Source organism: Platalea leucorodia (assembly GCF_965183815.1).
Source record: "Platalea leucorodia genome assembly, chromosome: 8".
NCBI lineage: Eukaryota > Metazoa > Chordata > Aves > Pelecaniformes > Threskiornithidae > Platalea > Platalea leucorodia.
This window is the reverse complement of record NC_138830.1, coordinates 11,114,529-11,124,833: the sequence shown is the minus strand read 5'-3', so window position 1 is coordinate 11,124,833 and position 10,305 is coordinate 11,114,529.

Sequence of the window (10,305 nt, the reverse complement as noted above, 5' to 3'; positions counted from 1 at the left end):
CGCGCTCTGGCGCCGCCGCCGCCGCTGCGGCCGCTGAGGCGGGCGGGGCGGGGCCGGGCCGCCAATCAGCCCGCCCCTGGCAACCCGGCGCCCCTGGCGACGGCGAGCGCGGCGCCCCATTGGGCGGCGGTGGAGCGGGGGGCGGAGCCACGGCGGAAAGATGAATTGGAGGGGGCGGGCGCTGCCCGGCGCGCCCCCGGTGGCTCCGCCCCCCCGGCGCGGGAGGCGCAGGGCGGGGAGCGCGCCCCACCCAGCGGCCGCCCGCGGAACTGGGGTCTTAAAGGGGCCGCGCTCCCCGCCCGCCCCGCAGCCCCGGGCCCGCCCTGCCCCCCACCGGGTGCGGGGGGGTGCGTGAGTCCGTTAGTCCGCGTGTCGGCGGGCCCATGGGCCCCTCTGTGCCCCACCACTGGCAGCCTGGTTTACCTGTGCCACCCATTGCAGTCCCGTCCTCTACAGTCCCATCCCATCCTATCCCATCCCATCCCATCCCATCCCATCCCATCCCATCCCATCCCATCCCATCCCATCCCATCATCTCATGTATCCCGCCCTGTGCCATCCCATCTCACCCCGTCCTGTCCCAGCCCATCCCATCCTATCACAGCCCACCCCATCCCCACCACACCATGATTCCCACCCTGGTGACAGGGCTGAGTGCTGGGATCCTGGCCGCGGTGACACCATACAGAGAGCACCCTGCAGTGACCCCCCCAGCACCCCCTTCCCCCACCCCCAGCGTGCCTTCCCCACTGCACTCCTCATGGGAGACGATGCCGCTACCATGCATGCATCCACGGCCTCCAAGTCTATGGGTGCCTCGGTCCTCTCCCCGTTCTCTCCCCCTGTTGCCATGGGGAGGTTTTGGGACCCTGTGTGGGACAGATTCTGCTCCCTCGGCATGGTGCGCACACAGTGTCCCTGTGGCTGGAGCGGGCACTGCCACATCCTTCAGGACAGACACATCCCTGCCGTGCCTGGGGGCTGCGGCCTGTCCTGGCGCTCCGTGCCACACCACAGATCTCCTCCTGGCTGAGGGCTGAGCAAAATCCCCCGAGTCCCTGATTTTGGGGCATTTTGATGCCCCTGGTCAGAGTCCCAGGGTGGCTGGGAGCTCCGGAAGGTCCGGGGTAGGGGAGTGCATGGCTGGGCACATTGTCCCCGGGCAGTCTTGCCCCCGCGGCACAGCCATCTGGGCTGCCCCCGCTGCAGCCGCCTGCCATCTGCAAGCAGCGCCTCGCCGCAGCACTCCCCGCCCCAGAAACCTGCCCCAGAAACTCCCTTGCCGTGCAGCCGCGGTCCCAGCCCCGCACTGGCGCAGCGGGGCGGCTGCGGGCCCATGCTCCCGGCCACCTTCCCCACGGCTCCTGGCAGAAGAGGGAATTTGGGAGGTTACTGGGGCTGTCTGCCATCGGCCTCCCTGCTGTGTGGATGGATGCAGAGCTTGCCCATATCACCTCCTCCTTCTGCTGCACAAACCCACCAGGACCGTGGATGGGCATTTTCCTTCCTTGTCCCAGTAGGATTTGGCTTCCCAAGCCCTGGCCAGAGAGATCGGTGTGGGCTTGGGCTGCTGAAAATTTGGAGATGACCAATTCCTGTTGCAGGAATGCTGGCATCCCCTAGGAGCTGCGGGGAGAGTCGCTGGGACGCTGTGCCCCGAGGGCTGCTGCAGCACCTCAGCACCGCCAGGCATGGTTCCCAAAGGAAAAAGCCATGCTCGAGAGATCCAGCGTGCTAATTTAAGACAGGACATGACATATGGCTGTGATAAATCTCTGCAAGGGACAGGAGAAGCAGCAAGTGGGGCGTTGCACTCTCCAGGTAAAAGGATGCTGTTGGGGAGCAAAGCAGCAGAAAGGGCGTTGCCCCGGTGGAAAATACCAAAGTTTGAGCAACGAAGCAAAAGTTGTTGGTTTGGACACGCTGGCATTCAAGGAGACAAGCAACGGAGTAGCAAGTGGTGAAGCCAGCGCTGTTAACACGTATGCCGGGGTATGATGCTGTGCCAGCGGGGAAGAAGAGCAGCGGGGGCTAACGGAGACGCCAAGAAACTTAACCACGGGCCAGGCTCAGGGTGGGAAGATTTGCTGTCTCCCTGCGAAGTCGCTCCCGGGAAATCCTCCCCGCCAGAGACGCCGTACCAACCCCTGCAGCCAGAGCCTGCCGGCTTAGTGAGATGCAGAAACCTCGTTTATTCTGCGATTCCAGAGGTCTGAGTTACCCAAGCACAAAATTTCTGAACGGAGCACATGGGGAAATTGCTTATTCACACTTGAATAACTTAAAAATGGCTGAACCAATTTTACTTAAACTTTCCCCAAGAATTCCCCTTGGAGCCAAGCCATGCCTGGCAAATTTCAGCCCGAAAGAAATTTATTTCAGAAAAAGGACGAGAAACTGGAGCAGGGAGCGGGGGGGTGCGGGCAGGGGGAGGATGCTCCATATAATCCCCTCTCTCCCCGCACGCTGTAATTAATGAGTCCCCGCTTGCTCCCACCGGGCCGGTGCTGCCAGTCGGCCTCTCCTCGGGGGCTCACGCTCCCCCGGTGCAGGTGGGTGCTGCGCCGCAGTCCCGGCTGGGGGCTGAGGATTTCGGGGCCTGGCCAGCAGTGGTGCAGGTAGCTGGCCAGGGAGCCCTGGGTCGCTGCCTGGGTGTTGCAGCCGGCGGGCGGCCTGGGGAGCAGCGCTGGCAGGGCTCCGGCGCCTGCACAATAGGAAATAACTGTGGTAACTGCGTGGTATTTGCTGGCAGGGGCTGGCTCTGCAACGCCAACCCGCTTGCTTGTGCACGGACTCGGTGCTGAGGACGGCGCTGCCGTGGCCCCTGGGGGACAGGGTGATGTCACGGCAGGGGGACGTGCACGCCCGTAGAAGCCTGGGCATCTCCCAGCCCTGCAATGTCCCTGCACCCATGCACCCAGCCCCGGTCCCCTCCACTGACACCTCCCCGGCACCTCGGGAGACAGCTGGAGCTGGACAGGGCTGCAACAGGGACTGTGTCGGCACGACGTGGGCAGGGATGGGCTGAGCGGTGAAACACGGGGCCGTGGGGCATGCAGGGGAGCGTGTCTGCAGCACTGACCTGAGTTAGCGATGCTCTGCCTTAGAACAGCCCTCTGGCCTGCACAGCAGAGCTGCGGTGCCTGCAGTGTCCCGGGGAGGCATTCCCATGCAGATGGGGAGTGGCAGGACAGCGGGATCTGCTGAAAAGAGATGAAAGGAAAGCCCCAAAAAGCAGCAACGGCCATGGATGTTCAGAGGACAAATCCCCCAGCCCAGCCCTCTCTCCATGAGAAATTTCCCACGCAAGGACCCCATCCCGCTGGAGCAAACCTGACTCTCACACCCTGTTTCCAAACACATTCCCGACGTGCTCCGGTGATAGCTCCACATCACCCCGGCACACGCACGGTGTGTGTCAGATCACGGCCACACACAGGGGTGTACCCACGCACCCTCCCCGCTGCCCCCGGCCACCGCCCCTCGCCTCGTTTGCATGTGGCAACCTCAGCTCCAACTTAATAAGGAGAAGGTGATTAGGGAACAATTATTCCTGTTTTCTCAGAAGATCTAAGGGGCATCAAATGAAATTACCCAGCAGGAGTTGTAAAACAAACAGAAGGGAGTGCATTCCTCGCCAGGCAGCCAGCCCCGGGAGCGCATCGCTATGAGATAGATATGGAGACGTGTGTTTGAAGGGTGGCATGAGTGGAAGGGAGAAAAAGCCCTGCAAGAGGCCTCCGTTGCCTGCTCAGCAGGAGCGCAGCTGTGCCAGGGATGTGGGAAGCTGGGGTGGGGGGATCCCCCCTGTTTCTGGGCTGGGTGCTCACGCAGCGGGGCCGTCGTGGCATCAGGTGGCATCTCCATGTCCCCTGCCCAAAGGGCAGCACCTGGAGGGGCAATACCTGAGTGGGCACCTGGGGCAGCCGTGCGGGTGCTGGGGGGTCCCCAGTGCCATCCCCGGTGCAAGGGGGGCCCTGTCGCCCCGTTCCCAGGGCAGGGAGCGCCGCTGCGTGCCAGCTCGCCCAGCCGGCGCGTCTCCCGCCGGGTCAGCGCTGGCTCCAGCCTGTCTCCTTCCCAGGCTCCCTGGGCGCTCGCCCCTCTGGGCGCTCCTCCCCACGCTGCCGGGCGCTTGGCGCTGCCAGCGGGATCGGGGCGGCCGGCGGTGCCCGTGCCAGCTCGGCTGGGCCCTGGCGAGGCGGCCACCTCCCGCCATTCCTGGTCCCCACTTCAAAACCCTCTCCCGTCCCACCCGCATCCACCACCCCTCACCTCTGGCAGCTTCAGGATGCAGTTAAACACTTCAGCACTTAAAATTTCAGGTGCTAATTGCTTAGTAATGAAAACTTTAATCACAGGGCAATTAAAACCTTAAGTAGCTGTGGGAGATCCATTCCATGTCAACAAAAAAAGAGTGCCGTCACTGCTCCGGCACCGCCCTGACACGGCACGGCACGGCCGGGAGAGCTTGTCCTGCAGCCCCTGCTGCCTCCTGCTCCGGGGACGTGGGGACCCCCCCTCCCCACACCAAGCGGGAGGTGGCCGAGGAATGATCAGCTACCGCTGTAAAACTTAAAACCCAGCTAATTTCAGATTAAGTGCCATATGAAAGGGTTTTGTTATTTTAAATCTCCTACTTTCCAAATTCCCAGGATTAAAATTCTCTGCATTTATTTTAACCACATAACATTTGCAGACAAATCACTTCTCCCAGTGCAAAGTTTGAAGCAGGCTTAGGATATAAAGCCCAGCCACAAGCTTCAGGGTGGAATCGCTGCAAGCGCCTGCCAGCGGCCGCCAGCCCCATTTGCCGGCGCGCGCTTGCAGGAGCGCTCAGCCACCATTTCTGCAGGGGGAAAGGGCCCAGTACTGGCGTCCTAGGAGGCATTGTGAGGAGGAAGGGTGGCTGGAAACCTGGCTCCTGGGCTGGTTCCTGCACTGGGGATGAGCCCTTGGGAAAAAATCCGATGAGGTTTGTCTGTTTGCAGAGCTGGCCCTGTCTGTCTGCTGTGGGGTGCATGTTGCAACCGTGCTGATGCTGTTCAAGTGACACCATCCACTTCTGTATCAGCCCTGTCTCATCAGATGCTGATAAATATTATGTAAAAAAAAAAAAAAAAAAAAAAGCAGTATTTGTGCCCTTTTCCCCCTGCTCCGCAGCCCACCAGGTCCAAAATGGAAAGGAGGCATCCGGCCTCGTGCGGCTCCAGCTCTGCCAGGACAGCACCGGGGGGGGCGGGAGGCAAAGGCTCCGGGGCCGGGGGCTGAGGCTTGGCCCCAGCTGCCGGGAGGTGTGGGAAACGCGGGTGCCTGCGGGCAGCAAACTGTCCCCCACTCTTTATCAAAAGCAGCATCGGTGTCTGGCAAATGTCACTCTCCCACGTGCTTCCCAGCTGGGAGGTCCATTTCCTCCCGCTGCCTCCCATGGCCCCCTTCCCCTCGCTGCCTCCCAGCCCCGCAGTGCGATGGGGCACGGCGGGATGGGGCGTCATGGGACGCACTCATGAGTGGGGTGCCCATGGGGTTGGGGGGGCCAAGGCAGGGATGTCAATCGGTGATGTCCCACGGTGGGGTCCTCACCCAGCCCACTGCCCGCTTGGGCACCTTTGCTGACTAAGCAATTAGCAGCCTGGCCCCATGAGTGACATTTTAGGGGGCTGGATCTGAAATGCCAGTGCAGACACCCTTGGCGCACCTGGCCCTGAGCTGGGGGCAGCCCGGTGCCTGCCTTAGTCATGGAGAGTAGATGCTCTCCAAACACGGAACGATTTCAGGGCTGAATCCTGCCCTGTGTCCCAGCCTGACCCCACAGAGCCATTCCCAAGTGGGGGGTAGTGACCTCCAAGTGGGGTGACAAGATATTTGGGGTTCATGCTCATATCTGAAGCATGCAGAGATGCTCAGCAGACCCTCCTGGCTGCAAAAAGCCAAGAGGCCTCGCTTGATGCTGCATGCCCTGCGGAGCCGCTCGCTCCCCTGGACAGAGTGCGCAGGCACTGGCACTGTGTCCCGTCAGGGCTGCCTGGTAGCAGCCAGAGGCGATGGTGGCAGTGGGCACAATGGGGCTGCAGCAGGGCCAAGCGCAGGGCCTGGACCCTGCCAGCCCCCTCCTGCCCATCCCCTCCAGGCACTGTGGGCCAGGGGCATCTCTCAGAGCAGGGGGGCTTTCCTGGACCCCAAGCTGAGGCTTTGGCATCCCCCAGCTCCGGGGGTACCCCGGTCCTGCCTCTCACCCCACCTGGAGCATCCCTCGACCAAAGCCGGCTCCGGATGCTGCGCCTCCCGTCACCATGGCAACCCCCATCCTTGCCGGGTTGCCATGGCTCCCCGGCCCCCAGCCGCAGCCGCATCCTCAGCATCAAGAGGACCCAGCATTTTGGGTCCTCAGGGGCTGCCACCACGGGGGACACCACGTGGGGTCTGGGAACAGTGGGGTGAGCCGGGGCCAGGAGGAGGGCTGACGGCATGCTGGCATCTCCACATCACCCTGGTACTGCAGGGGGACAAGCTCTGGGACTGCCTGGGACCTTGGGGGACTGGTGGGGACAGGGTCCCCCAGGAGCATCACTGAGGGCATCACTTTGTGGGCCACCCTTACACTTTCCAAACTTGTCTCCTTCCCGCCCAGGGCTTCTCCGCTCGGTGCAGTCTCCGCAGCCCCGCAGGGCCGTGTTGGTGGGAAGGCACACAGCTGGCAAAGCCCTTTGGTGTGGCTGCCTGCTGGCAACATCAACAGCACCAAGCATGCGTGACCACCCTCCTGTACCATGTTGTCCCCTGCCCACTGTCCCCTTGAAACACCGTCCCACCCATTGCAAACACCTTTCCAGGCACTCAGGGAAACCTCAGTGCGGGGCTCCCGTCGCTGCACTTGCCACGCCGGGGTTACGGCTCGGCTTGGCAGCAGCATGCGAGCCCGGCGGGCTCCAGGCTAGCCGTGCTAAATAAACACAGCCACCGTGAGAAAAAAGCAGCCAGGAATAAATAGTCAAAGAAAATAATAAGCTGAAGGAATAAACAAAGCGGGGATGTGCCCAGGCATGGCACAAACCTCCAACTTTGTGTTTCCAAGCCGGGCTCAGACCCAGCCCTGGTGCCCCGGGGGCGGTGGAGCCCAGCCCGCTGGCAGCGCCCCGGCCGGCTGCACCCCCCGTCCCCCCCGGCTGCAGGGATCCCCTCTGCCCGCCACGCCGCATTCCTGGGGCGCCCGAGGACGATGGTGCAAACACCCTGGGAGAGGTGCCAGACAGCGCCTGGCCTGCCCGGGATTTGCAACCGCTGCCCCGGCGCTCGGCTCGGGAGGGATAAGCCCAGGCTTAGCTATTGCTTCCCCTCGGGCCGGCTCCCAGTTCCTAACCTGTTTTGCTGTAGCCCTTTCCCACACTAACTGGGGTCAAGGGAGCTGCGTGGCCTCCAACCCCTCTCTCCCCTCTGGTGCTCGTGAGCTTTCATCGTTCAAAAAGTTTGCTGCAGAGCGGATGGTGCGAGGGTGGGAAAGGGGCAGCCCTGCAGGCAGGGGTCTGCAGCTGGGGGGATCGGGAGAAGTCCCCAGGGGACGTGGTACCACGGGGGGACCCACCAGCAGGCTGCAAAGCTGGGGCGCAGACCTGTGGCTGCCTCCTTGGAGCCTTGGATGAAGTTTGGGTGGTGGCGCAGGGGCCAGCTGAGAACCTGCAAACTCAATGCTTCCCTGGGAAACCCCATGGCACGGGCTGGCAGCGAGGGAGAGGGCAGCTCGAAGGACTCGGGGTGTGACATGCTGTCCCCATCACCGCAGACCTCCTCTAAAACTCTCTGCAGGGCCCTGACACTTCACCTCCCTTCCTCTCCAGCTGGCATCCAGCGGTTCTCAGCCAGGGAACAAAGGGACGCAGTTTAAAGTAACCAGTTATTTTAAGAGCCTGCACTGGCAGTAACAGGCAAAAAATAGAAAGAAAACCAGAATAAGTGACAAAAGAGCATTCCCCAATACATACTTTCGCAGCAGTGCTTCCATGCATTTGGTATAAAATCTGTTGCAGGCAAAAAAACTGAAATAAAAGGAAAACCGCTGCAAAGCCCATCTTGCAAAGTGACACCTGGGCGTCCCGGCAGGGCAGGACACTGGCGACGCGGCGCTGCCAGCAGCCGGGCGCTCCGCTGACGGGATTTTGCACATGAACTTCTCATCTGCATGTTTCCCTTGGCTTTTCCAGCCTGAAAGTGCAAGTACGAAGCAAACTGCTGGCACACCGTGCTCTGCTCCAGCAGCCGGGGCTGCAGGGGCCCCGGCACAGCCTGGCTCACCCCAGGAGCCAGCGACAGCGGAGCTGCAGGTTTGGCTTGGCCCGGACATCCGTCGTGTCCTCTGGCACAATTTTGCTGAGATTTCCAAGAAAGCCTCGTTTGATCTTTGCCTTCACATGTCTGGAGGAGCAGCCTGGCTTCTTCCTGGCCATGGCGAGATGCTTTCCCATGCTGCTCGGCAGTGAGGCTCCGGGGACTCAGCTTGTTGCAAAGAGACCGGCAATGTAAGATTTATCGCCCCATGAGCACCATATTCCTAAAAAGAGCCTGTCACGGTGCAGCCCACTCCACCACACACCAGCTGGGATGCTGTACTGGCCATTCCAGCTTCCCCAGTGTGGGAAACAGCCCCCAAAGCCGGCAGCAGTATGGGCTTTTGCTAAAAGCATTTGTATGCACCTTTATATTGGGGAAAACCCCATGAGGAGAGGTAGAGGAATGTGGGATGTGTTGCTCCAGCAGCCCACGGGTGCCGGGGCTGGTTTGGTGGCCTGTGGCCGGGTGACCCTGGTGTGCCCCTGCCTGCCACCTCTGCGGGAGCCTGGTGGGATGGGGAGGAGCAGGGTGGTGAGGGAGGACCTGCCCGCCCCACACCAGCATGGAGGAGAGGGCAGGGAAAGCAGACGGGCAGAGAGGTGCACCTGGGACCATGCTAAGTGTCTGGGCAGCCCCGGTCCCAAAATTCCCCCAGGCTGAGAGCTGGTGGCCCCAGCTTAGGAGGGACCTGCTCTCCCTTGGCCAGCTGCTTGGATCCCGGCCCCTTGGTCCCAGTACAAAGCAGGGGAGGCCACCATGGCTTGGCTGACCCAGAGATGAGGGCCAGCTGCAGCCCCCAAATCAGCTGCACCCCATCAGAAAGCAGCAGCTCCTGACCCAGCCAGGTACTGCTTCATCCCCTGCAATGGCTACCTGAGGTGCAGTGGCATGTCTCCAAAGCCTGCAGGCCAGCATGGTTTTTTCCTCCTAACTGCTTACCAGCCCCCAAAACACCATGGAAAACACCCCCCACCGAGCCACTGGGGTGCCATCAGGCTGGGCCGGCAGGAGCATCACAGATTACCCCTTGCTGGGGTCCCAAACTGCCCCCACACCATGCCCGGCACTGTCCTCACCTGCAGTGGGGATGGCAGCATGTGGGAAGGAGCCATGGGGAACAGGAACAGGGGAGGGGACACTGACCCCAGCCATCCCCCTTGGCACCCACAGAGACTCCCGAATGATGCCCTGAAGGCGAAGGTCAGGCTGGAGGGGTGCTGGGTGCAAGCCCCAGGACAAGCAGCACCCACTCACAGTGTTTGGGGCAGGGACCCCAGGGTGCCAGGGCCCCCTCAGCCAGGGGCTCGGCAGGTGCAGCCGTGGGTGCCCCACTTCCTCGCCCAGTCCCTGGCCTCCAGCAGAGCATTTGGGGGGAGGTCAAGCATTTTCTTCTTTCTCTCCCCCCTCCCTTTCCAAGATGAAGAATTTAATTTTAGTTTTTACAGCTCCTCCTAGGTGGATAAATCCCTTCCTGGTGAGTCCAAGCCCTGGAAAATCTTGTGAATCTAACGCTGGCCCTTCTGGCAGTCACTGCAGCAATTCCTGTTTCTCTCCAGCCGCACTCTGTAAAGTTTTATGGTTTCCTGGTTGTAGCTGCAAGGCCCCAGCCGTGCTGAGGAGGGTGGCGGGGGGAGAGCCCGGCACTCAGGAAACTCAAGGCCAGGGAGGCGAAGCAGGGAACCACGGCCAGGTGGGACGGGACGTGCCGGGGAGCCGGGGAGCTGCCAGGTCCCTCCACGGGCTCCTCCAGGCAGGGATGTCCTGTGTGTGGGGCGGCACGATCCTGCACATGAAGACTTGGTCCATCACAACTGTCAATCCTGTCCTGGGGCGGATGCTGGGCCAGCTCTGCCTGTGTGCCGCGGGATGGTGGCAGGGAGACGCCATCCATCACCCGGCGTGGGGCACACGCCTGGGGAGCGAGCAGAGCCGCCGGCGTCGCAGCCCTGCTGAGTGCGAGCGGGGCCCCACGGTGAGACCCGG